The 13,873-nt window shown below is 47.1% G+C and overlaps 1 protein-coding gene and 1 long non-coding RNA gene across 2 annotated transcripts in view; one reads left to right on the top strand and one right to left on the bottom strand.

The window, feature by feature from the left end:
- LOC100461022 (glutathione S-transferase theta-2B) overlaps nucleotides 1-13,873 on the top strand; it is a 42,943-nt gene that overhangs the window by 3,775 nt on the left and 25,295 nt on the right. The window lies entirely within an intron of this gene.
- On the bottom strand, nucleotides 1,087-4,878 carry LOC134761161 (uncharacterized). Its single transcript, XR_010139441.1, has 4 exons — nucleotides 4,765-4,878; nucleotides 4,174-4,418; nucleotides 3,766-3,897; nucleotides 1,087-3,261 (listed from the first exon to the last, which is right to left on the bottom strand). It is a non-coding gene; the product is annotated as an uncharacterized LOC134761161 (long non-coding RNA).

Here is a 13,873-nt window from a genome sequence, read left to right as displayed (position 1 = left end):
CACATGGAGTAAAAGTATGTGCTAGTAATCCTCATCATGGTTAACCAAAGTAACCTCACAATCACAAGTCAACATAATTGTATCACCAGGGCAACAAAATATTAAGTAAGTAACCAACTCGAATTTCAAACTATTAAAGGATATAGGCGATGTTTCACAGGGAATAGCAACGGTCTTTGAAGTCTAGGAGACTTAAAAGATTTCTTTTAACAAGCATTCATGTCTTCTAGGACAGTTTTGTAATAACAGCAAATAGTAAGATTATACATTGTCACACAGACCTCCATGTATATCCAAGGGATGGACCCCACCACAATTATTTTAACAGAGAGAACTTGTTATAAAGAATTGGTAACCATGCATTAGAGAACTCCAAAGACAGAGAGAATCCAGATTAACACAGAGGTAAACACTGCAAGAAGCTACTACCCCTAGAGCTGGGGGATCGAGGGAGGAATTAGGAAGACCAATATGCCAGAGGGGCCCTGAGGAATTCAAACCTCCAAGAAAGGTGTTACTCATCTCCCCTAGCATCACCTTCCAAGAAGGGCAGGGTTCCCCAGTTTGCGAATAGGTGTGGCTGACAGACATCAACTACTTAACAGGGTAATAGAATATCACAAGGCAAGTAGAGGCAGGGAGAGACTACAGGACCACAGGAGCGAGGCGAAATTAAGATTGCTAATGAAGTTTCGGGCACCATTGTCATTGATAACGTCTCATCAGGAGACAGGGTTTTGAGATCAACCGGTCTGACCAAAATTTATTAGGTGGGAATTTCCTCTTCCTAATAAGCCTGGGAGCACTATGGGAGACTGGAGTATATTTCACCTCTGCAGTTTCGACCATAAGAGACAGGCCACGCCCAGGGGGGCTGTTTATAAGCCGATACCTCCAGGTGCGTATTCTCTTTCTCAGGGACGTTCCATGCTGAGAAAAAGAATTCATGGATATTTCTCCCATTTGCTTTTGAAAGAAGAGAAATATGGCTCTGTTCTGCCCGGCTCACCGGCAGTCAGAGTTTAAGGTTATCTCTCTTATTCCCTGAACAATTGCTCTTATCCTGTTCTTTTTTTCAAGGAGCCCACATTTCATATTGCTCAAACACACACGCTGTACAATTTGTGCAGTTAATGCAATTATTACAGGGTCCTGAGGTGACATACATCCTCCTCAGCTGACAGGATTAAGAGATTAAAGTAAAGACAGGCATAGGAAATCACAAGGGTATTGATTGGGGAAGTGATAAGTGTCCATGAAATCTTTACAATTTATGTTTAGAGATTGCAGTAAAGACAGGCATAAGAAATTATAAAAGTATTAATTTCAGGAACTAATAAATGTCCATAAAATCTTCACAGTCCACGTTCTTCTGTCATGGCTTCAGCCGGTCCCTCTGTTTGGGGTCCCCGACTTCCCAAAACACCACTCCTAGCCGGAAGTATTCCAAGTAACCATTGCAACTGTCCTGCCTTAAGGGTGCCTGGTGGTGGCTTCTGTCTTAGGTCCCATTCTGGCTCTCTCTTCCAGTGATTTCTCATACTTTGGGGGACACTCTGGCCTGCTTTCCTGGGCCTTTTCCATTACCACCCCCTCTCCCCATCAGGCACTGGGGATGGCGGCCACAGCCTATGCCTTCTTGATCCATGCTGGCTGCCTTGGGGTTGTTCCTTATTGGATGGTTTTGCTTTCAACAGACACTCCAATAAAGTACACGAAATAAAGAATAAAGTTAAACAGTCAGTCCCAGTGCTGTGTAGGTGGCAGTAAGTCTGGGAGAGCGACCTCAGCTGAACTAACCATGGTGTGCATCATTGTCAAGGGGGGCCAGCAGGATCCTCAGGTCACCTGGCAGGAGGGGCAGGGAAGGGTCCCTAGAAGTGAACTTGAGTTGCACTTAGTGCTCTTGGCAGAGGGAAGGGCTTGGGCTAGCGCTGGAGGCATGAAGATGGGGTGTGTTCAGGGCTCTCCAGCAGTCCAGGCATGGGAAGGGGACACTGAGGGCCAAAGGCAGAGGCGACACTGGGAAGGGAAGTGTAGCAAGGTGAGGACGGGCTTTCGGCCATGTGACTTAATTGCCTGTGTGTAGTGCGTGTGTATGTGTGTGAATGTCAGTGAACTGGGTGTGAACGTGAGTGAATTGTGTGACTGTGTTTATGTGTGGGTGTATATGTGTGTGACGTGAGTGAACTGTGTGTATGTGGGTGTATATGTGTGAGATGTGAGTGAACTGTGTGTACGTAGGTATATATGTGTGTGAATTTGAATGGTGTGTAATGTGACTGAGAAGTATGAATTTGTGCATGTGGGTGTATGTGTGTGAATGGGTGAACTATGTGAATTTGTTGGTGTGAATTGTATGCCTGTGTGTGTGAGGTGTATGTGTGTGTGTGTGTGAGTGAACTGTGTGATGACTTTGTATTAATGTCAGTGAACGGTGTGGTTTTTTATGTGGGTGTATGTGTGTGTATGTATGTGAATTGTGTGTGGGGTTGGTGTGTATGTGTGTCAATGTGAGTTGTGTGACTTTGTTGAATATGAGTGAATTGTGTGATTGTGTGGGTGTATATGTGTGTATATGAGTTAACTGTGTGACTGTGTGACTGTGTGTAAATGTTATGATTGTGTATGTGGGTGTGTATGTGTGAATGTGATAAATCATGTGACTGTGTGTGGACGTGGGTGGATGTGTGTGTGAATGTGTGTGGCTGTGTGTCAAAGAGTGTGTGAGTGTAAGTGTGCAGGTGGTAGCTGTGGAATTAAGGCACATTAGGGGAATCCTTCCTTGGCTCTGGTCCTTGGTTTTCCCTCTATGGAACAAGTTGGGTGAATTAGGCAGTTTCTGGCATTCCAGGATTTGGTCTCAGGTCTAAACAGGATTTTGTAAAGTGAAAGCAGCATCCCTTGGGCATCCCGGGAGGTGTCCCTGCCCTCCATGGCTCGCCTTCTGCCACATGGCCCAGCAGCAGGCACTCTGCAGGGCCATGTGCTGCCATGACAGGTACTCATCCCCACGGGCGCGGGCCTGCAGGTCCTGGGGGTACCAGTGGTCAGGTGCTTTGTACATGCAGCTCATACACAGCAAGATAGCCATAGTAGGGGGACATGACAGGGGCAGAAGACATGCCCTGAACACTCTTCAGCCATTTTCTGGGGCATTTTCACTATCCCCATGATGCGGAGGAGGGATGTGAGGCTCAGAGAGGTTAGGTAAGTGCCCAGGGTCACACAGCCCTACATGGGGCCAGACTGTCATCTCAACTAAGGGCAGCAAGGAAGAAACAAAATGTTATGAACTTCAGCAGGGGCTCAGGGAAGGCTTCCAGGAGGAAGGGGCACCCAGTGTGAGTCTGAAGAACGAGAGCAAGTTGGGTATCTCCCCAACATATCCAAAGCATGGACAGGGCCAGGAGCAAGGCCAGTAGGGAGAGAGCCTTCCAGGGGACATGGCAGCATTGCTTCCCACCCTGTCCCATCTCCCGTTCACCTATGGTGAAGGGTTGTGCAGTCTGACCCCCAGAGCTCATCATGCCTCTATGGGTGTCAGACCATCCAGTGATCCCAGGCTCTGAACGTGAATCCGGCTCCACCACAGAGGCACTATGTGACCTCGGTAAAGGATGCCACCATGCAGCCACCAACCTGGAGGCTGGTTTTGGCTTTCATTTTCCCACCCACCTCCAACCCTTCAGCAAACCCTGCAGTCAGAGTTTCAAGAAAAGTCAGAACTGACCACAATCCCCCGCAACCCTGCACCACCACCACCTTGGTCTGGGGCTCCAGCGCTGCATCCCAGATGACTGCAGTGGCTTTCTCCCCCCTGCCTGGGGGATCCTTTACGACCTAAGTCAGATCACAGTTCTCCTCTGCTCAAAACCCTCCAGCGACTCAGTCCACCTGCGGTAAGAGCCAAAGCCTTCCCAGTGTCCCATGCTCCCCTCTGTCGTGACCTCTTGCTCTTCCTGCTCACTGCACCCACCCTGGCCCATTGCTCTCCAGTCTGAACCCCATGCATTGTCCCACTTGGAGCCTTCGCCCTCACTCTTCCCTCCAGCCAGAACACCCTTCCCCTCATGCCTTGCACATTCCTACAGCTCTCTGCTCAGATGCCACCTCCTCCAGGGAGTCTTCCCTCAACATCCTACTCATAATGACATACACCCCCACTCTTACCCTGTTTATTTTTTCCATGGCACCCATCAACATCCGATATGTTACATGTTTACATGGGTTACTGTCAGCTCCCCCTTCTATTAATGGAATGTGAGCTCCATAAAGAGACAGGTGTAGACACATTCGCTGCTGAAGCCACAGGGCTTAAATGAGGTCTGGCCCTGTTGGATGTTTAGCAAATAGCCACTGAAGATCGCTGAGTGGTCCCTCGACTCTCCAGGGAAACAGCACTTGCCCCACAGGATCTGTGGGCAAAATGGTAGCATTAAGATGCCTGGTACATCCTCTCCTCAAAACTTAGAGCACTCTCCTTTTTTCGGAGGGCAAGGCTGGTGGTGAGGAGGCCCGGAAGCAGACTGGGCCCTGTGGCCTTGTGCAAGTCCCTCCCCTCCTCCAGCCTCAGTTTCCTCACTTGTACAATGCAGGAGGGGACTTCTATAACCCTCTCAACACTGGGCACCTCTGCCTGCCTCAGCCCATTCTTCACCCTGGGGCTGGTGCAGGGCCCACAGTCCATGATCCCAGCCATCAACAGTGAACAGACAGACGACTGGCCCCACAAGGCCCGGCAGCAGCCCAGGGACCGGTTACCTCTCAGTCAAGGTGAAGTCCCCATCCTTCAAGGCCCGGCACCCTCCTCAGGGGGTTCACCTGGGCAAAGGCATCGCTGTGCTGTTGGCCTGCAGGCGAGATCAGAGAGGTGAGTGGGGACAACCCAGAGTTCTCTGAGGTCTCTGCCCACCCCCACCCCAAAATCCCAGCACCAGCTTTCTGAGGCCCCTATCTGGGAGGCATCAGGGAAGAGGAGGCCTCTCTGCTAGTCACTGGGTCACAGATCCTGACCCCATCTGAAGGCCACCTTTCCTGTGTCCACCTCCTTGAAGCATGGCTCAAGAACAATTCCCTGGAGCTGTAATTCACACCCCACCCCCAGCCCATTCCATCCATAGGTCAGACCCCTCCAGCCTCCTCCCTGGGCTCTAGGCTTGCCCCCTCTGATTCAGCTTCCTAACCCAGCTGGGGACTTAGGCCCTTCTGACCAGGCTGGGTGACCTGTCAATACCCCAGAGTCCCAGCCAAACATGTTCCCAACCCTCAGACCAACCTCATTCTTGCTGGGAATCCCTGCCCCATTCAGCCACTCAGCCTCCAGTGGCTCAGCTCTTCTTCCTTTCTTATGCCAAACTCTCAAGGCTCCCTCCCCACTGGGGGTTCCCAGGTCTGACTCACTTTCGCACTCTAGGCCAGTGCTGGAGGCCGAATTAGGTGCCTGCTTAATGTGTCTGGATCAGAGGGCCTCAGTCAAGCCAGGCCCCAGTATGATCATAGGCCTACATGTGGACCTCTTTGTCCTTCTACAGAACGGACATGAACACCCCTGCACATTCTCCCTCCACAAACTGCTTCTGTGTCCAGCCCCTGTTCTGTAGCAGGTGACTCAAGCTGGTTGTACCAAGGGCAGCAGTTGGGAAGACTCAGATGAGCAGGGTCCTCCTTCTGGTCTGCCCAGGGGGCTCTGGCTCTGGCTCTGCTCTCTGCCCTACTGCTCAGTTATAGCCCTGCCTCCTCCACTGAATTCTGCTCCAGCTGCATCTCTGTATGCCAGCCAGACCAGCAAACGCTGGAGCTCAGGGTGAGGGTGCTGGCCTCCCCCACTGCCCTGCCACAGGGCCCTCCAGCCTCTAGCCTCTGGGAGCAGCCCCTTCAGCTGGGTGAGAAGCCCCATGGGATAGAGCAAGTCAGATGCAGGAAAAAGAAAAGGCAGAAGAATGCCAAGAAATACATAAAAGTGAAACAGACCCAGGGCCAGACATGGTGGTGCATGTCTGTAATCTCAACACTTTAGAAGGATGAGGCAGGAGGATCACTTGAGCTCAGGAGTTCAAGGTCAGCCTGGTCTACATGGCAAAATCGCGCATCTGCACATACCAAAAAAAAAAAAAAAAAAAAAAAGTAGCTGGGCATGGGGACATGCCTGTAGTCCCAACTATTCTTCTTGGGAGGAGTAAGTTGGGAGGATCACTTGAACCTGAGAGGTCAAGGCTGCAGTGAGCCGGGATCATGCCACTGCCCTCTAGCCTGGGCTGCAGAGTGAGACACTGTAAAAAATAAATAAATAAATAAATAAATAAATAAATAAATAAATAAATAATATAAAAGTGGAAGAGACACAGGCAGGGGTAGACAGGGACTATTTTACCTAGGACACAAAGAGGCAGTTTCATTGTTTTTTCCAAGCACACGGGGTGAAGATATTCTGGCCCCATTCAATTTCCCTACCCTGCTGTGCCTGCTGTGCCCTCTCTAAACCTGCATTTTGAAGAATGTTTTGTATTTGCAAGCAAAGATCAAGCCTCTATTAAAATGGACAACCAGCGGGGCATGGCGGCTCATGCCTGTAATCCCAACACTTAGGGAGGCCAAGGCAAGAGGATCACTTGAGCCGAGGAGTTCTAGGCCAGCCTGGGAAACACAGCAAGACCTCCTCTCAATAATAATAATAATAATAATAATGATAATGATAATAAATTGGCCGGGCATGTCGGTGGGCACCTGTAGTCCCAGCTACTTGAGGGGCTGAGGTGGGAGGATCGCTTGAGCCTGGAAGATCGAGGCTGCAGTGAGCCATGATTGTGCCACTGCACTCCAGCCTGAGTGACAGAGTTAGATCCTGTCTCCAAAAAGTAAAAATAATAAAATAGATAATTATGTAATAGTTTCTACACCGGAGAGTCTGATTCTTCGTGTTAGTCTGCATTCTCGGCGCGACTGCAAAGCAGCGGGGACAGGCAGGGATCCGCGGCCAGTATCCCCTAGGCCTGCCTGCCCAGCCCAGCTTTGGTCAGCTCCACTGTGTGAAGCTCGAAGGGGATGCCGTTCTTGGCGAAGATGTAGACTGCACTGCAGGGCTGGGACAGCAGGTCCAGGTACAGCTCCAGACCCACGGCGGGGGCAATGGGGTGGGGCGTGGGAAGGCAGACCTAAACTGCGGTCAGGAAGGGCTGGTTGGGGACGGCGGTCAGGAAGGGCTGGTTGGGGGCGGCGGACAGGAATGGCTGGGGGTAGGTGAGGCTTGGGCAGGAACTGCTGGGTCACGGAGCCTGCAGCGGTGCACCACACCAGGAGCCCCGAGTCCGGCCACGCCCTCTTCACTCATCCCTTGGCTCCGAGAACTTTGGGTCAATCAGTGGCGTGTCTGCTCTCTCACCACCCCTTTCTGGGAATCTAGGCTGCAGGTGTATTTCCCACTAAAAGGGAAGAGGAGAGGCTGGGCGCGGTGGCTCACGCCTGTAATCCCAGCACTTTGGGAGGCCGAAGGGGATGGATCACGAGGTCAGGAGACCGAGACCATCTTGGCTAACACGGTGAAACCCCGTCTCTACTAAAAATACAAAAAATTAGCCGGCGCGGTGGCGGTCGCCTGTAGTCCCAGCTACTCGAGAGGCTGGGGCAGGAGAATGGCGTGAACCCGGGAGGCGGAGCTTGCAGTGTGAGCCGAACTCACGCCATGGCACTCCAGCCTGGGCGACAGAGTGATACTCCGTCTCAAAAAAAAAAAAAAAACGAAGAGGAGAAAGGCGGTGCAGCAGCCTCCTTGCCCAGTGCCGGGCCCAGTGCCCAGGATGGAGGCCAGAGAGGAAGGGTGGCTGACTGCCTGCGGGGCTGCCAGCCCCACACCTCATAAAGGAATGAGCTGTCCCTCCCCAGTTGCTGGGGTCATATTTGTTACACTCTAGCGGACGCCTCCCCAGATGGCTGAGGCCCTTTGAGGTCTATCCAGAGGTTTCCAACAGTGCCTGGCATTGCACAGTAAATTAATCACCATGACACGAGTTTTGCAAAAGAGAAAAGATTTACTCACAGGGCACCAAGCAAGGATGTGGGATAGTAGCTCTCAAATCCACCTTCCCGAAAATAAGGCTTAGGGATAAGCCTTGCTTCCAAGCAATAGAGCACAGGCCCCAGCCACACTCAAGGGGAGGGAGGCATACAAGGATGTGAATAGCAGTGTCGGCCTCGTGGGCCTACAACGTAGAAGGGCCATGCAGTTGGTTTAAAGCTTTGCTGTTGCCATCTTAACATTCTTAACAATTTAAAAATAAGGGTCCCCACATTTTCATGTATAGCCAGTCCTGTCCAAGGAGTTCAAAGATCTCATGAGGGTGGACAGGGCACTGTCTGCTCTGGGCAGTGATGGGACCACTAACAGTTGTTCTCCAGTCTCCCAGCCCCTACCCCAGGCCACACCTTCCCCTTGTCTCTACTATTCTTGTTTTTTTTTTTTCGAGACAGGGTCCTGCTGTTGCCCAGGCTGGAGTGAGGGCAGTGGTACAAACTTAGCTCACTGCAGCCTCGACCTGGGCTCAAACAATCCTTCTGCCTCACCCTCCCATGTAGCTCAGACCACATGTAAACGCCACCAATCTGGGCTAATTTTTGACTTTGTAGAGACGGGGTCGCACTTTCTTTCCCTCAAACGATCCTTCTGCCTCACCCTCCCATATAGCTCAGACCACATGTAAATGCCACCAATCTGGGCTAATTTTTTGACTTTGTAGAGACGGGGTCGCACTTTGTTTCCCAGGGTGGTCTCGAATTCCTGGGCTCAAGTGATCCTCCCACCTCAGCCTCCCAAAGTGCTGAGATTACAGGTGTGATCCACCACCTCTGGCCTCTCTCACATTCTTGACATTTAAAGTTACCGTCATTGACAAGGAACATGGGTACACTCCAATTTACTCCAGAAAAAAACTCTTTTCTCCATTGAATAGATATGCGGCCTGGCTGCTTCCTACTCTAGTTGAGGTCTTCTTTTTGTTTCCTTTTTCTTCTTCTTCTCTCTTGTTTTTTAGACACGAGGTCCTGCTGCGTTGCCCAGGCTGGTCTCAAAGTTCTAGCCTCCAGAGACCCTCCTGCCTTGTCCTCCCAAAGTGTTGGGATTATAGGTGTGAGTCACCCTGTCCAGCCTCAAAATGTGGTCATTAGATCAGCAGCAGCAGCAGCCTTGCCTGGGAGCTTGTTAGAATTATACTAACAGGCTCCTACCCCCAAACCCAGACCTACTGGATCAGACAGAGTCTGTATTTTCATAAGATCCTCAGGTGATCCAAATGCACGTTAAACTTTGAGGAGCTTTGATCCAGAACCTGGGCTGGGGGCCCCTGGGGGCCACTCTGTTCCTCACAGACTGCAAGGTATGTTTTTTTCTTGCCTCTTTTCTATGTCCCAATGTCTCCTTCTCTCTGTGTCTGACCCTGAGGACCCTATGACATCTTCCCAGGGGAGTTTCCACTGCCAAAGGCCTGATCCTCTAGAATCTGATGGGCTCCTCTAGACACCAATCTCTACCTGGGCTCTTGTTGAAGAAGCCAATCAGCTCATTGGTTGGAGATCACATGATATAAAACATGGCTGCCTTCCAAGCCTTATGTGTGGACAAGGAGATAGGGATAAGTAGGCATATCATGTTCTGATACCTGGGCCATCGTCTCTCCTCAGGCCCCCAGGATACACTTTTATGGGGCGTTTTCCTCCCTTCCCCCAATATGGTCACTCATAACTTACATCCAACAGTCAAACAGGAGTGGAAGCTACAGGGTTTCATGTAAACAATAGGCTAGGCTGTGGGGCTGAGTAAAAGGCACTGGACTGTGGTAGGTCTTACTCCAAGATGGCCAAATGGAAGGGCTTTTAGCTTTCTTTGTTTTTGTTTTATATTTTGAGATACAATGTTCAATTTTTACACTTCAGAATAAAAAGAGCCACAATTTACGCTTCATATTTTTTGTAGCTGCTTCCCTATGCTTTTGAACAATGTAATCATATTTTCATTATCAGATATAATTCCCATACCATAATATCCACCCTTTCAAAGTATACTTTAAAATTCAATTGGTTTAAAGCCAATTCCGTGGTTGTTAGTATATTAACAAAGTTTTGTCACCATCAGAGTTATCGAATTCTAGATCATTTTCATCACCCAAAAAAGAAACTCTGTACCCAATAAAGAGTCACTGCCCATTTTCCCTCTTCCCCTAGCCCCTGGTTACCATTCATCTACTTTCTACCTCTGTGGATAGGAAGTATCTGCCTATTTTGGAGATTTCATTCAAATGGAATAATGAAATATGTGGCCTTTTATGACTGGCTTCTTTCATTTAGCATAATGGTGTCAAGGTTCATCCATGTTGTAGCATATAACGGTACTTCATCCCTTCTTATGGCTGAATAATACTCAATTTTATGGACTTTTTAGCAAAACATTCTAATTTTTACTTCTCTACTGTGCTTATTGTTTGTCTTTCTCCACAACAATGTGAGCACTAAAGGTAGAGATTTTTGCCTATTTTGTTCACTACTGCTTCCTCTGCACCAAAAGCATTGCCTCGTTGTGGGTACTTTTCTAGTTGTAGGAAGGAGAAGACAAGATATAGGCCCTGACTCTGGTTCTGCCTCTCATTCATATGCTACTCTGAGGATCCCTTCCCCTTGAAGAACTTGTTTCTTCATCTACAAAATGGGGATAATACTACTACTCATCAGGGTGGTTGTGAGGATTAAACAAGGTAAGAGAAGTAAAATTGCATGTTAGTTATCAGATAGATTTGTGTTCCCATCTAGCTCCAATGAGGGAGAGGATTTGCTCTAGTCTGTCCCTCTGGGCTCTGGGCTTCTAATGGGCAGACAGCTTCCTCCATGATGTTTGTAGCTGTAAAGCCTGGCACAGTCCCTCAAGACAAGTTTTTTCTGTTTTTGTTTTTGTTTTTTTGAGATGGAGTATCGCTCTGTCACCAGGCTGGAGTACAGTGGTGCGATCTTGGCTCACTGCAATCTCTGCTTCCCGGGTCCAAGTGATTCTCCTGCCTCAGCCTCCCGAGTAGCTGGGATTACAGGCACACGCCACTACATCCAGCTAATTTTAAGACAAGCTTTCACACTTGAACTGCTGATGGTCTTCCATGAACAATTCAACAGAAACCCAGTAGCATACACTTCCTTGTATGCACTTGCTCCCTCTCTTTACATTTATTACACATTTAATGCTACCTAATAATTCCCTATACTTATCTTTTACTGTATCCAATCATTCAACAGATTCCAACTGAAATACATAGAAGAGTGATATTCCAACTTCATCAGACCCTGAGATTCTATTTTTAACATTTCTTCCATGGATTGTTGAATGTTTCCAATGATTGATCCACCTTCCCTTGGCCTTTTCTACATTACAGATTTGGTTGCATGTCCATGTCTATGTTGCTGAACTTGCCTCACAGACCCAGCTTGAACACAAGATGGGAGCTTGCTGAAGAGCAGGACTCATTCTGTTGAACCTGCATGTTTTCTCAGGTCAGATGGCTTGGTGGTGCTTCTTCAATTTCTTTCAACAGCACATTGTAGTTTGCTGTGTTGAAGTGTTGCTTTTCTTTGGTTAAATTTATTCTAACTATTTTATTCTTTTTGATGCTATTATAATTGGAAGTGTGGTTTTAATTTTGTTTTTGATCCTTTATTGCAAATGTATACTATTGATTTTTGTGTATTAATCTTGTATCCTGCAACCTTGCTGAACTTATTTTATTGAGATGGAGTCTCAGTCTGTCACCCAGGCTGGAGTGCAGTGGCATGATCTTGGCACACTGCAACCTCCACCTCCTGGGCTCTAGTGATTCTCCTGCCTCTGCCTCCTGAGTAGCTGGGACTACAGGCATGCGCCACCACACCCGGCTAATTTTTGTATTTTTAGTAGAGACGGGGTTTCACCATATTGGACAGGCTGGTCTCAAACTCCTGACCTCATGATCTGCCTGCCTCAGCCTCCCAAAGTGCTGGGATTACAGGCATGAGCCACCGTGCCCAGACTTCAACTTATTAGCTCTAATGGTTTTTAAGTGAGTTCCTTAAGAATTCCTAGAATGTCATCTGTGAATAGAGACGGTTTTACTTCTTTCTTTCTGATCTGGATTCCACCTTGTTCCTTTTTCTTGCCTAATTGCCCTAATAAATAGAAGCAGTGTGAATGAACATTCTTGTCCTGTTCCTGATCTTAGGGGGGAAATGCTCGATCTTTCACAATGAGTGAAGTATGGTGTTAGTTATAGGTTTTTCACAGACGCTTTTTGTCAAGTTGAGGAAGTTCCTTTCTCGTCTTCATCTGCTGAGTAATTTTATCATAAAAGGATGTTAGATTTTATCAAATGCCTTCTCTGCATTAGGATGATCATGTGACTGTCTATTAACATGGTATGCTACACTGATTGATTTTTGTATGTTGAACCACATTTGTACTCCTGGGATAAATCCTACCTGGTCAAGGTGTATGATCCTTTTAATATGCTGCTGGATTTGATTTGCTAGTATTTTGCTGAGGATTTTTACATCTATATTTATAAGGATATTGCTTTATAACTTTATTTTCTTGTAATGCCTTTTTCTGTCTTTGGTATCAGAGTAATTCTGGCCTCATAGTATGAGTTGAAAAATATTTCTTCCTGTTCTATTTTTTGGAAGAGTTTGTGAAGGCTTTGTGTTAGTTCTTCAAGCTTTTGGTTGAATTCACCAGTGAAGCCATGTGGTCCTGGGCTTTTCCTTGTGGAATTTTTAAAAATAATTAATATTTTAATCTGTTTATTTGTTACAGGTCTATTACAATTGTATCTTTCTTCTTAAGTCAGTTTTGGTAGATTGTGTGTTTCTAAAATTTTCCCATTTCATCTAGGTTGTCTAAATTATCCACATATAATTATTCATAGTATTTCTTTCTAAACTTTTGTATTTCTCTATGACCAATGTGATGTCTCCATTTTCTTTCTTTCTGGTTTCCATTTCGTTTCTTCGTTTTTGTTTTTGTTTGTTTATTGAGATAAGGTTGTTCTATGTTGCCCAGGCTGGAGTGCAGTGGTGCAATCATAGCTCAATGTAACCTTGAACTCTTGAACTCGAGTGATCCTCCCACCTCAGCCACCCAGTTAGCTAAGACCACAGGCGTGCACCACCACACCCAGCTAATTTTTAAAAAATATATATTTTTTAGAAAAAAGTCTCATTGTGTTACCCAGGCTGGTCTCAATCTCCTGGCCTCAAGTGATCCTTCTGCCTCAGCTTTCCAAAGTGTCGGGGTTACAGGTGTGAGCCATTACACCCAGCCTCCACTTTCTTTCTTGGTGAATAATTTGACCCTTATTTTTTTCACTTGGCTATTCTAAGTAAAGGTTTGCCAATTTTGTTGCTCTTTGCAAAGATCCAATTTTTGGTTTTATTGATTTTATTGCTTTTCTATTTTCTGTTTCATTTATCTCCATTCTAATCTTTACTATTTCCTGTTTTCTACTGGTGTTGGGTTTAGTTTGCTCTTATTTTTCTAGTTCCTTAAGGTGTAAAGTTAGGTTATTGATTCAAGATCATTCTTCTTTAACTTATGTGTTTACAGCTATAAATTTTGCTCTTAGCACTGCTTCTGCTGCATCCTATACATTTGGGCATGCTGTGTTTTTGTTTTTATTCATTCAAGATACTTTTTGATGTCCCTTTGATTTCTTCTTTAACTCATTGGTTAAGAGTGTGCTGTTTAATTTCTATGTGCTTGTGAATTTTCTAGTTTTCCTTCTGTTCTTGAATTTTAACTTTATTCCACTGTGTCCAGAGAACATACTTTGTGTGATTTCATCACCTTAAATTTGAGACTCAGGACAAAATATAT

The sequence above is a fragment of the Pongo abelii genome, chromosome 23, assembly GCF_028885655.2.
Source record: "Pongo abelii isolate AG06213 chromosome 23, NHGRI_mPonAbe1-v2.0_pri, whole genome shotgun sequence".
Taxonomy (NCBI): domain Eukaryota; kingdom Metazoa; phylum Chordata; class Mammalia; order Primates; family Hominidae; genus Pongo; species Pongo abelii.
The sequence above is the reverse complement of the archived record's forward strand: the minus strand, read 5'-3'. Positions and strand labels throughout refer to the sequence as shown.